Genomic DNA, 12,389 nt, shown 5'->3' with positions numbered 1-12,389 from the left:
ATTAAGAAAAAAAAAATGGACTGAGAAAAATAAATTATCCAAAAGAAGGCAAAGAGAGAAAAAGGTGGGACAGATAAATCCAAATATGTCATTAATTACTATTAATGTACCTGTTCGCTTTTTTTAAAAAAAACTCTTGTCTGATGTCATTTAAAAAAAGAAACCTAAACCCAGTCTTTCAAACAGATTGAAAGGGATTAGAAAAGCTCTGTCATGCTCAAAATCAACAGAAGGAAGCTCAGCTAGCTGGGGTGATGCCAGACAAGGGAGACTTTCAGACAGAAGGGTTACTAGCTACCCTGGTGTGCTGTGGAGCAGCGGGCCTCCCACCTGCCACATGTGGGAATGCTGGTTGGTAAGACCACTTTTGCAAAAGTTGAACTGGTGCACAGCCAGTGACCAGCAATTCCACTATTAGTGTCCTAGAGCACTGTTGCACAAGAATACCGGGAGACAGGGACAGGAACCCTAATAGAAGCAATGTTCATAATAGCACACATACACACAGTAAAACACAATGAGTTATTGTTTTGACAGTGGAATACTCTATAGCAAGGAAATGAGCTATAGTCCCGTGTAAGATTGTGGATACATCTCAGAAGAAGCAAGTCAGACTTCCCTGGTGGCGCAGTGGTTAAGAATCCACCTGCCAATGCATGGGACACGGGTTCGAGCCCTGGTCCCAGAAGATACCACATGCCACGGAGCAACTAAGCCCGTGTGCCACAACTACTGAGCCTGCGCTCTAGAGCCCACGCTCCACAACAAGAGAAGCTACCGCAGTGAGATGCCCACACACCACAACGAAGAGTAGCCCCCGCTCGCCACAACTAGAGAAAGCCCGCACGCAGCAACGAAGACCCAATGCAGCCAAAAATAAATAATTTTTTTTTTTTAAAAAAGAAGCAGGTCACAGAAGAAAAGAAGTATGAGACATTTGTGTGATGTTCCAACACAGGCAGAGTAGAACAATACACTCTCTAAGGATACACACATGGGTGGTAAAGTCGGCACAGAAGAGCAAAGGCAATGATCCTCATCATCAGGCTTGTGGTTAGCTCTGGGAAGGGGCCCTCTGAGGTGTTGATAATGTTCTTTTTCTTGGCTTAAGGGGTGGGAATTCATTTTATTCTTTATCCATTCATTTTCTCCATTTTTTTTTGGTTGTATATACTGTATTTCACACAATTTTAAAAGAAATTTCCAGAATCCACAACCTAAATTACTCGATGAGTATGAAGTAGAATTTTTTTAATGGCTACATCTGCAGTTTCACTACAATGGTCAAGATTAGAACATTGAGGGGAAAGAGGAAAATCCAACAAGCTACAGGAGGGGAAAAAAAACAACAACAACGGAAAGTTTGCCTACTAATGAATGAGTTCCACTTTTCATCAGTCAATGGTAGATAGTAGAAGACAAATTTTTCCTAAGTGCTGAGGAAACATAAATGTCAGTCTGCTCAATAATAAATAATAAGGGCAAGATAGACATTTTCAGGCTTATGACACTAAGTGTTTACTCTGCACTGATCTTTGCTGAAAGAACTACTAGAGGATGCTCCGTAGCGGGAGGAGGAGGGAGGGGGCAGGGAGAAGGATATGGGAATCAGGATGACATTTGGCAGATGCTCACCTACAGGATTTTAAGTGAGGAGGGGTTTTTTCTTGTGTTATGTCTAAGGTGGTACAGTGACTCCTTGAGACCACGAAGGACGTGAGTCCCTTCTGTGTCCTCAGCTGCTGTCCTTAACTCTCTTGGAGGCCTTCACCCCCCCCACCAACCGACCTCCCAGGTTTGAGCTACAGGCAGGAGGGGGAAGGGCAAAGGGCAAGCCAGCTGAAGAAACCATGACTTCAAGCCCTGTCCCCCATGCTTTCCTTCACATCTGATCAGCCATTACTGTGTCAGATCCAACCCTAACTGCAGACATGTGGGGAGTAAGGGTATTTTAAGCTGGGCACATTGCCACCATGATTGAAATTGAGGTTCCATGAGAAAGGAAGAAGGGTAGAAAGAGTACCGGGAAGGCAGCCAGCAGTGCCTGCCACAGGATGCAGGAAGAAGTGGTGAGCAAAGAAAGTGGTAAACATTGCAGAAATCAGTAATTGACTAACAAGAAATAAAGACTGACGAAGAAAGAGGAGACAGGGACTTCCCTGGTGGTGCAGTGGTTAAGAATCCTCCTGCCAATGCAGGGGACATGGGTTCAATCCCTGATCCAGGAAGATCCCACATGCTATGGAGCAACTAAGCCTGTGCGCCACAACTACTGAGCCCATGCTCTAGCGCCCACGAGCCACAACTGCTGAGCCCACGTGCCACAACTACTGAAGCCCACACGCCTAGAGCCCGTGCTCCACAACAAGAGAAGCCACCGCAATGAGAAGCCCGTGCACCGCAATGAAGAGTAGCCCCCGCTCACCACAACTAGAGAAAGCCCATGCGCAGCAACGAAGACCCAATGCAGCCAAAAATAAATAAAAAGAGAAAAAAAGGAAAGAGGAGACACACATTAGGCATATTAGGAATGAAATAACGCTATCACCATAGACCCCATGGACATCAAAAGGACAATAAAGGGGTACTGTAAATACCCACATTTTGACAAGTTGATGAAATGGACCAATTCCTTGAAAAGTGCAAACTGCCGTAACTCACCCCAAATGAAAAAGATAATTTGCATAGCTCTGTAACTATTAAGGATATTGAATTCATAATTTTTAAACCCCTGAAAAAGACATCTCCAAGCTCAGGTGGTTTTACTGGAGAATTGATACACAGGTTTAATGCAATTCATATCAAAATCTCAGTAAGATTTTTATATATAGACAAGATTATTCTAAAATGTATCAGGAAGGTTACAAGAACAGCTTAAACAATTTTTAACTAGAAGAATAAAGCAGGAAGAGTCAATCAACCCATTTCAAGACTTATTATACAGCTACAGTAATCAAGATGGTGGTATTGGTGGAAAAGTAGGCACATAGATCAATGGAAGAATGCAGAGAACTCAGAAGTAGCCCCACATAGGTATGGCTCACTAATTTTTGGCAAAGGTGCAAAATGAGCTCAATGGAGGAAGGACAGTCTTCAGTAAATTGTGCTGGAGTGATTGGATATCCATCCAAAGGTCCCAAAAAGGAACCCCAACCTACACTTCAGACCTTATACAAAAATTAAAGTGGATTATAGGAGAAAACCTTCAGGACCTAGAGCTTGGTGAAGAGCGTTCTTAGACATGAGAAAGCACAATTCATAAAGAAAAAAAAGGGCAAATTTGACAACCAAAATGAAAAGCTTTTGCTCCAACAAAGACCCTGTTAAAAGGATGAAGAGAAAATCTACTGACTAAGAAAATACTTGCAAACCCCATATCTGATAAAGGACTCCTACCTAGAATAATACAGTACTCTTGATTGGAGGGACAGGCCCCAGCAACAGACTCTCAGGCCCCAGCAGCCCCTTTGTCATAGGGCTGAAGAAATGGGCCAAGTGGCAGTGCCCAGCTCTGTGGATGGAGCCCCGGTGTGCCCACTGCTACCTGGCTCACCAGGCACTCCTCCAGGACAGCCCTGACCTCCCAACACTCCAGGCCCCTCTTCCTGCTGGAAATCCTCAAGGACATCTGGCCTCTGGGTCATCTCAGGAGAGGTGTCAGGTTTGAAATGTTCGGCAACAGCATGGATACCCCTTTGCCAAGCAGAGGACAGGAGTACAAGGCCTGCTGGCCCAGAGACTCACGCTTGATGCCTCTGGGTAAGAGGGAAGGCAGCACGAGGGCTGGGAGGAAGTCATACCTGGGATTGCAGGGACAGGACCCTAGAGGCCAGGTGGACATCCGGGCTGGTATAGGGCCTGTAACACGGTGAGGAATCGCAGACGCAGGGTCACAGAGAGGCACAGCCCCTAAAGTTACAAGGGAAGATTCTGTCTAGCCCAGTGGGCTGCAGGTGAATTGTGTGAAGGTGACCAGTTTGGGCAAATCAAGTCCCCTGGACTCTACCTGTGCATCCTCAAGCCCAAGGCATCGTCCAGGCCAAGTCCCCTGTTGGGGTTTCATGCTGCTCTTCCCCACCCCTGGCCTTCAGTGTGCGAGACTCCTGCTCACCTTCAGGTGACCTCTCCATGGGGCTCTGAGCTGCATCTGGGGCCTGCTGCAGCACCCTTACAGGAGCTGGGGATTCAGGCATTAATTCATCCTGTTTCCTGAGTATCCACCTTGTGCTGGACACTGTTCCAGGGGCTAAGGATGCAGCTGTAAACCTGACGTTGCCCTGCTCTCCAGGAGCTGACCTTCCAAGTGGTCTCGGGATCTGTGCTAGGAGCCACGTTCCTTTCCTCAGACCAGTCTAAAAGACTTGGCTTTCCCCAAACCATCTCACTGGGCATCACAGTGCGGGGTAGTGAGTGGTGGGGATCTAGGGCCAAGAGCCCAGCAATTCTATTCAGCCAGCAGACCTTTATGGATAAGAATCTCCGTGTAGCCTTTATTTCCCCTGTTGCCCACACACGGCCACTGGGGGGCAGCAGAAGACACCGACCCAGGGCCCCTGCAGGGGGAGTGTGGGTCAGCATAGCCTGCTTTTCCCGCTGCTGAAGTGGATCTTCTGTAAGGAACCTCACCCCACCAGAGGAAGCACCCCATCCTTTCCCGTGGGGCCTGTGTCATTTAAGGGGCTGATATCAGAGGTGATCCCGGGAGTGGGGCTCAGTCAGCCTGAAACCCAGAACAGTGGTGGCCATGTCCTGGGGAGCAACAGAACCCTCCACTCCGCCCCACCGACACCAGCCTTCCGCAGGTTCCAGGCACCAGGCACTTTCGGGTGTGTGGGCTCCAAGTGGAGTGTATTGCGTACCCTCCCAACCCTGTGGGGAGCACCAACCCTGCCAGGTCACAGGCAGCCTCATCCCTCCCGAGGGAAGGTCTACGTATGTGAGACGTGTGTGGACCGAATACTCAGGGATGTGGACCCACTGTAGCCTGGCTGGGAAAGGGGCCCCACCTGGAGGGTCAGGTCCCCTTAGCCCCTGGGCCAGGTCTGACATGGCACCCCCTGGGCCTGTCCTGAGCATCTGTTGCTCAGAGCCAAGCTGCAAAGATGCCTAGATCCAGGGGCCATCCAGGTGGTGTAGGGGACTCACCCACTGGATGGGCAGAAGTGGGTATCCATAGAGCACAGTGGTTGAGCATGCTGGGTTCTAGGGCTGCTTCCCTCCCTGCCTTAGGCCTGGACTCAGGGCCTCTGGCAGCTGTGGGCTGGGCAGGGGTGTCCAGCCTATTTCCCGGCCAGCCTGCCCTTTCTCTATGTATTTACTGGTTTTCTTAAAATGTTCCCATTACTCAGGGCTCTGGTCGGCACTGAGACAGAAATAAATCCCACAAGGTGGCCCAGCCAGAAGCCCGGAATCCGATTCCCCCTCAAAGGCCGAAAGAAGCTCCTGTGCAGAGCATGCTCAGACCGCAGTGGCTCACACACTCCACATGGCCACAAATATGTCCACACAAACCCCACGCACACACACCTGCAAACGCATGCATTCACATACCTAAACCTCCGCACGCACAGATGCCCTACACACATGCAGGCACTCACATGTCCCCCACACACTCACATTTGCCTAATGCACACACGCACACATTCACACATGCGCTCAGCCCACTGACACAGATTGACCTCATATGCACACACGCATTCACGTGTACACGCCCCCCCATTGCAAAATGGATTTATGCGCACACACACCCTCCCCCCTACACACACACACGTGAACTCGTCCCATACACTCGTGCACACACTCCCTGGCAACGAGGCTTACACTCAGTCATGACCACACACTCTGGGATCACAAACTCAGTCATCCTCAAGGTGCTGCTGGGCGAGAAAAGTGGTGAGGCTGTGGAGGGTGGGAGGACGAGGCAGCCTCTGAGCAGCTCTGGAGGAGAGTGGCCTCATGGGAACGCAGGCCCGAGGCTGCCAGGGCTTCTGAATTTTTAAAAGAAACTGAAAAGCTGAATTTTTATGTGAAATATCCTGATTTTTAAATGTTGGCTCAAGATGTTGAAAATACTATGAGGGCCAAACCAAACATGTCTCTGGGCCAAATTCCACCCACAGGCGGCGTTCTCAGACCACGGGTCCACACAGACACACACACACAAATAGACACACACATATACACAGACATACCAATAAATACAAACAGACATATTGGTACACACACAGTACAGTCACGCACACAGACACACCAAAAGACACACATGCAAATGGACACACAGATACATACTACAAACATGAGCACATTACCAACACACAGACACAGGATACAAATAGAACTACAAACTGACAGTACGAATAGACACAGCAGATACATATAACTAGGCACATATACAAACAAACACACGCAAATGCAAATAAGCATATATACAAACACATACACATAACAACAGACACACAGCACACCTCTCTATCTCACTGGTTGGGGTGCGCTTGTTGGGGGCAGGTAGCCTGACAGTTTCGCCTCTGGGCAGGGCCAGGACGTGGTTCACACCAAGGCTGTCCCCTGACTCATACGTGCTGCAGCAGGAAAAGGGTGCTGGGGCAGAGGCCCCCAAGGAGGGCTGACTGGAGAGCACCGCGTGGGGAGTGGAGGGGAGCAGGTGGAGGGCCTCGTGCACCAGGGCCTGGAGTCTGTAGCCACAGGTACTGAAGCTCTGAGAAGGGAGCTTGCAGTGGTCACGAGCCCGGCGTCCCATGCCCAGAACCCCGTCCTCCCAGCCTGGCCTCGTCCCCTCCTCCTCGCCATTGGGAAGCAAAGCCAACAGGAGCCCCATGGGGCTGTCCATCAACAGAGTCCCCTGCCAGAACCGCTGGCCGTGTCCCCACCCTGCAGTCTGTGAACTGGGACTGAGAACCATCAGGCCTTCCAGTCAGGAAGCCTTTGGGGGCGTTGAAACTCTCCTCTCTACCCCCCTAAAACAGATGCTGCAGGTGGCAGGGGCATAATTAATTCAGGCACACGAAGGGCCCCACCTTCCCTCCTTTCATGCACAGATGGAAGGCTGAGGCCTGAAGGGATGGTTTTAGGCCTGGGATACAATTTTCTGCCTCCCAGACCCTGGCCCCTTTCCTGACCCCCAGCCTTTGGATGGGAAGGAGATGCCCAGGATCCACACCCACCCTCTCGGGCCCCACTGCCTGCATGACCGGGATGCCGAAGAAGGAGGGAGCCTCTCACCTGGGGACGCCCTGGCCTTCAGTGCTGAGGGCCCCAGGTCTGCCCAAGGGAAAGGTAAAGTCCTTGTCCAGGCAGCCAAGAGCTAGCCTGGGGGCCCACCAAGGAGCAGGTCGGGGTACTGAGACCACACAGGCCAAGAGACCTAGACAGGAGCCTGACCTCAGAGGTGAAGCTGAGGCTCAGAGAGGGAAGGCAGCTTGCCCTGGATCACACAGCAAACACGGGAAGCCAGCCAGGGCCCAGACCCCTGTCTGGCTCTAGAGTCCCCTACGCTGCCCAAGAGGAGGCTCCTCTGCCCCAGGCAAGGCTTGTTTCAGTTGGCCGTGGGAGCCTCGGGCTGGGATCATTCTGGGGCTGGCTGAGGAGACAACAGGGTTATAGCTGAACACAGTCCAGCCTGTGTGTCCCAGTGCTCAATGAGAGCCACTGACCCAGCACCCTCTGACCGGGTCCCCACAGCCAGACCTCACTTCTAAAAATGAAGGCAGAGCCAGGACCCTGTTAGGACCCCTGATGGATGGATGGTCCACGTCCCCTCTAGTACCCTCAGAGCAGGACTGCACCCCCTCAGACCACCGCCCCCGCCCCCCCCCCCCCGGCAGGTCCATGACCCCTCACACCCCCTAGGAGCAAAACTATCACTCAGACCCCCTGGGGCAGGGTCACGTCACTTCATGTGCCCTCAGAGCAGAGCTGTGTCCCTGCTGACCCCCACAGAAGGTCTGTGCCCCATCAAGCACTCTCAGAGCGCTGCTTTTTCCCCTCAGAGCCCTCAGGAAGTCCGTGCCCACAAGCACCCTCAGTGTAGGGCTGTGTCCCCGCAGTGTTTCCCACCCCAACGGCTCCTTGTCCCTTCATGTGCCCTCAGGGAAGGATGGTGTCTCCACACCACACAGGGCAGGTCTTGCCCCTCACGCACCGTTGGAGCAGAGCTGAGTCCCCTCAGACTCCCCGTGGAGGTCCATGTCCCTCACGTGCCATCAGGAAAGGATTGTGTCTCCTCAGACCACACAAGGCAAGTCTTGTCCTCTCTTGCACCCTCGGAATAGAGCTGTGTCCCCTCAGACCACATGAAAGGTCCATGTCCCCTCACTCACCCTTGGAGCAGAGCTGTGTCCCCTGAGACCCCCTTAGGAGCTCAAATGTCCCCTCATATGCCCTCAGAGCAGAGCTATGTCCCCTCAGACCCTCACGGAAGGTCGATGTCCCTTCAGGTGCCCTCAGGGAAGGATTGTGTCTCCAGGCCACACAGGGCAGGCCTTCTCTCCTCACATGCCCTTGGAGCAGAGCTGTGTCTCCTCAGACCCCCTCAAAAGGTCCATGTCCCCTCACTTGCCCTCTGGCACAGCTGTCCCCTCAGGCCCCATCGGGAGGTTCATGTCCCCTCACGCACAAACAGAGCAGAGCTTGTCCCCTCAGACCCACTCAGGAGATTCAACGTCCCCTCACATGCCCTCGGAGCAGAGCTGTGTCCCCTCTAATCCCCTCAGGTGGTTCAATGTCCCCTTACATGCCCTTGAAGCAGAGCTGTGTCCCCTGAGACCCCCACAGAGGATCCATGTCCCCTCGCGTGCCCTCAGGGAAGGCTTCTGTCTCCTCAGACCACACAGGGCAGGTCTTATGCCCTCACATGCCCTTGGAGCAGAGCTGTGTACCCTCAGATCCCCTCAGTTCTCCATTGTCCCCTCACGCGCCATTGGAACAGAGCTGTGTCCCCGCAGACCCACAAGGACGGTCCATGTCCCCTCACGTGCCCTCAGAACCGAGCTGTTTCCACTCAGACCTCTTCAGGAGGTCCAATGTCACCTGTCATGCCCTCGGAGCAGAAAGTGTCTCCTCAGACCCCCTCAGGAAGTCCAAATTCCCCTCACCTGCCCTCGGAGCAGAGCTGTGTCCCTTCAGACTCCCTAAGGAGGTCCAGTGCCCCCTCACATGCCCTTGGGGCAGAGCAGTGTTCCCTCAGACCCCCACGGAGGGTCCGTTTCCCCTCACCTGCCCTCGGAGTAGATCTGTGTCTCCACAGACTGCTCAGGAGGTCCAATGTCCCTTCACGTACTCTCGGAGCAGAGCTGTGTCCCCTCAGACCCACACGGAAGGTCCATGTCCCATCACCCACCCTCGGAGTAGAGTTTTGTCCCCACATGTCCCTCAGGAGGGCCAATGTCCCCTCACGCACCCTCGGAGCAGAGCTGTGTCCCCTCAGACCACACGGAAAGTCTATGTCCCCTCACTCACCCTTGCAGCAGAGCTGTGTCCCCTGAGACCCCCTCAGGAGATTGAATGTCCCCTCAGGTGCCCTCGGAGCAGAGCTGTGTCCCCTCAGACCCCCAGGGAAGGTCGATGTCCCTTCATGTGCCCGCAGGGAAGGATTGTGTCTCCTCAGACCACACAGGGCAGGTCCTGTCCTCATGCGCCCTCGGAGCAGAGGTGTGTCCCCTCAGACCCAAGCACGAAGTCCAATGTCTCCTCACATGCCCGCAGGGCAGAGCTGTTTCACCTTAGACCCCCGCAGGGGGTCCAGAATCCCCTCACATGCCCTCAGAGCAAAGCTGTGTCCCCTCTGATCACCTCAGGTGGTTCAGTATCCCCTTGCATGCCCTTGGAGCAGAGCTGTGTCCCCTCAGACCCACTCAGGAGGTCCAGTGTCCCCTCACGCACCCTCGGAGCAGAGCTGTGTTCTCTCAGACCCCCTCAGAAAGTTCAGTGTCCCCTCTAAAGCCCTCGGAGCAGAGTGTGTCCCCTCAGACCCCCTCGGGCGGTTCAATGTCCCCTCACACGCCGTCAGAGTAGAGCTATGTCCCCTCACACCACCTCAGGATGTTCAATGTCCCCTCACGCACTCTCGAAGCAGAGCTGTGTACCCTCAGACTTACTCAGGAGGTCCAATGTCCCCTCACGCACCCTGGAGCAGAGCTGTGTCCCTTACGACCCCCTCAGGAAGTTCAATGTCTGCTAACACACCCTCAGAGCAGAGCTGTGTCCCCTCAGACCCACTCAGGTTGTTCGTGGTCCCCTCACGTGCCCTTGGAGCAGAGCTGTGTCCCCTCAGACCCACTCAGGAGGCCCAACGTCCCCTCACACACCCTTGGAGCAGAGCTGTGTCCCCACAGACCCCCGCAGGAGGTCCAGAGACCCCTCACACGCCCTCGGAGTGAAGCTGCGTCCCCTCTGATCCCCTTAGGTAGTTTAATGTCCCCTTACATGCCCTTGGAACAGAGCTGTGTCCCCTGAGAGCCCCACGGAGGGTCCATGTCCCCTCACGTGCCCTCAGGGAAGGATGGTTTCTTCTCAGACCATACAGGGCAGTTCTTGTCCCCTCACGCACCTTCGGAGCAAAGCTGAGTCCCCTCAGATTATGATGGAAGGTCCATGTCCCCTCATGCGCCCTTGGAGCAGAGCTGTGTCTCCTCAGACCCCCACAGAAGGTCCATGTCCCATCATGTGCCCTCAGGAAAGGATTGTGTCTCAGACTACACAGGGCAAGCTTTGTCCCCTCAGGTACCCTCGGAGCAGAACTGTGTCCCCTGAGACCCCCTCAGGAGGTTCACTGTCCCCTCCTGTACCCTCAGAGTAGAGCTCTGTCCCCTCAAGCACCCATGGAAGTTCTATGTCTCCTTACCCGCCCTCAGAGCAGGGTTGTGTCCCCTTCTTCCCCCAAGGAAGGTCCATTTTCCCTCACAAACTGTCTGAACAAGGCTCTGATCAGACCGCTGGACTGGGTCTTGTCCCTTTCATCTTGCAGGGAACTCAGTCCCCTTTCCCCTCATTCTGTCCTCTGTCCTACCTCCACCCCAGGTTGAGTGGTAATGGGAGTGGACTGTCAAAGCCTGCTCACTCTCCGCTGACACATGGGCCCCACTTCTCCACAGGCTGGCATGTTGTGGGTCATTAGAGGCCTCTCTTCTATGACCCTGGACCCCTGGACCCTCTCGATCCTGCTCTGAGCTGAAGCTTCCTCTTGAAGCCTGGCCTGTGTTCTAGGAGCCCCCAGCAGGGTACATTCCTTCCATGGGTCTTCAGAGGTCCTCAGCCTGGGCTGCGGGGAGACAGGCCAGAAAAGGCCGGGCCTATCTTCATGCCCAAGACAGGTGGGAGCTGGAGCTCATCTTACTGGCCTGACTTGGAATCTAGAGCAGCACCATGAGGTGTCCAGACGCCGTGGCCAAGGAGGCTGATGAGTCAGGGTCTTCTGGGCTCCTCCTCCCTGCCTGCCTGCCGCCCGGCTCGGCTGGTGTTTACGTGTTCCCTGCGGCTTGGCTGGGCTGTGAGGCCTTGAAGGGAGAAATGACTACCTGGCTCCAGCCCCTGTTCAAGGCAAACAGGGTCCTGACTGCCTGCCAGGCCCTCTGAGGGCTCCCACTTCCTCTGCCAACACCTGGATGGCCCAGGTGGGGCTCAGGGTCTCTCTGAGTGGGGGGGCTGGCCCTGGCCCAGGAGCTCCAGGTCTAAGGGAGGAGACCTTGTCCTGGACTAGGAGCTTAGACTGATGTAAGAGGTCCAGTCCTATCCTGGACATCCAGTCAAGGGGGCAAATGCTGCCCAGTCTAAAGGGGGAGGCCTGGCCTTGGACTGGGTGCAAAAATCCTGAGGAAGGAGGGCCAGCCCTTGGGGAGGAGGTATCCAAGTGGATATGGGGGAACCTTGCCCTGCTTGGGATCACCAAACCTGAGGGGGGTACCCAGCATGTCTTGGGGGCATTTAGTTCAAAGGGAAAGCACAGCTCTGTCTTGGGGGTTCATCTAAAGGGAAGGTGGTAACAAGTCTGAGGGGTGAGTATAGCCCTGTCCTGGGGGGTGCCCGGTCTGTGTGAGGGGTGAGCATAGCGCTGTTCTGCGGGGGGGACAGTCTGAAGGGTGAACACAGCTCTGTCCTGGGGGTATCCAGTCTGAGGAGTAAACACAGCCCTGTCACGGGGTGGAAGAGGTCCTCAGTCTGTGGGAAGAGGTTAAACCATGTTCTAGAGGAAATCCAGTTTGAGAGGAGAGGCTCCACTCTGTCCTGGGGGGCACCCAGTCTGAAAGGAAGACATAGCTCTGTCCTAGAGGTGGGCAATATGAGTGTTTCAGGGTGAGTAGGTCTGTGGACTCAGCCTGGGCCAAAGGCAGCTTGGGTGCCCGTGGAGCCTGTGTACAAGTGCAGGGAGCAGCCGA

This window comes from Delphinus delphis, chromosome 10 (assembly GCF_949987515.2).
Source record: "Delphinus delphis chromosome 10, mDelDel1.2, whole genome shotgun sequence".
Lineage (NCBI taxonomy): Eukaryota > Metazoa > Chordata > Mammalia > Artiodactyla > Delphinidae > Delphinus > Delphinus delphis.
Note: the sequence above shows the minus strand (reverse complement) of the source record.